Raw genomic sequence first — 533 nt, 5'->3', positions numbered from 1 at the left:
GTTAAAAATAAATAGCATAACCATAATAACGACAGTGAATACGATGATGAAATAATGATCGAAATGATGATGTTGATAACAATTATAGCAGCGGCAGTATAATAATAGTTGTAGTAGTAACAGCGGTATCAGAAGAAGCAAAAGTAACAACGCTTATATAAAATTTATTATAAAAGTAGCATTAGTAATAAACACAGATATTGTTCATCTTTCTCATCCAGTATGAAGAACAAATAACATAGATGTTGCAATAGTAATTAAACGCCGATATTGCTAATTGTTCTCTTCTAATATAATGATAATCACTGTAGTAGTAATTATGCAATGATATAGCTAATCTCTCTCCTCCAACATATCAAAAACCACTATAGAACTGGCATTAGTAATTAAACACACACACCATTAATCTTCCTTCTTCAAAATAATAAAAATCAATATAAACATAATACCACTGATATTACTGATCCTTCTCCTCTGACATGACAATGATATAAAACTAGCAACAATGATTAAACGCTAATATTGCTAATCTT

The 533-nt window shown here is 28.9% G+C and overlaps 1 protein-coding gene across 1 annotated transcript in view; it reads left to right on the top strand.

Moving 5' to 3' along the window:
• Positions 1-533, top strand: part of LOC119587387 (receptor-type tyrosine-protein phosphatase S-like) — a gene marked incomplete in the record, with an annotated part of 26,335 nt that overhangs the window by 15,504 nt on the left and 10,298 nt on the right.

Source organism: Penaeus monodon, chromosome 22, assembly GCF_015228065.2.
Source record: "Penaeus monodon isolate SGIC_2016 chromosome 22, NSTDA_Pmon_1, whole genome shotgun sequence".
Taxonomy (NCBI): Eukaryota; Metazoa; Arthropoda; class Malacostraca; order Decapoda; family Penaeidae; genus Penaeus; species Penaeus monodon.
This window is presented reverse-complemented; position numbering and strand designations above follow the sequence as displayed.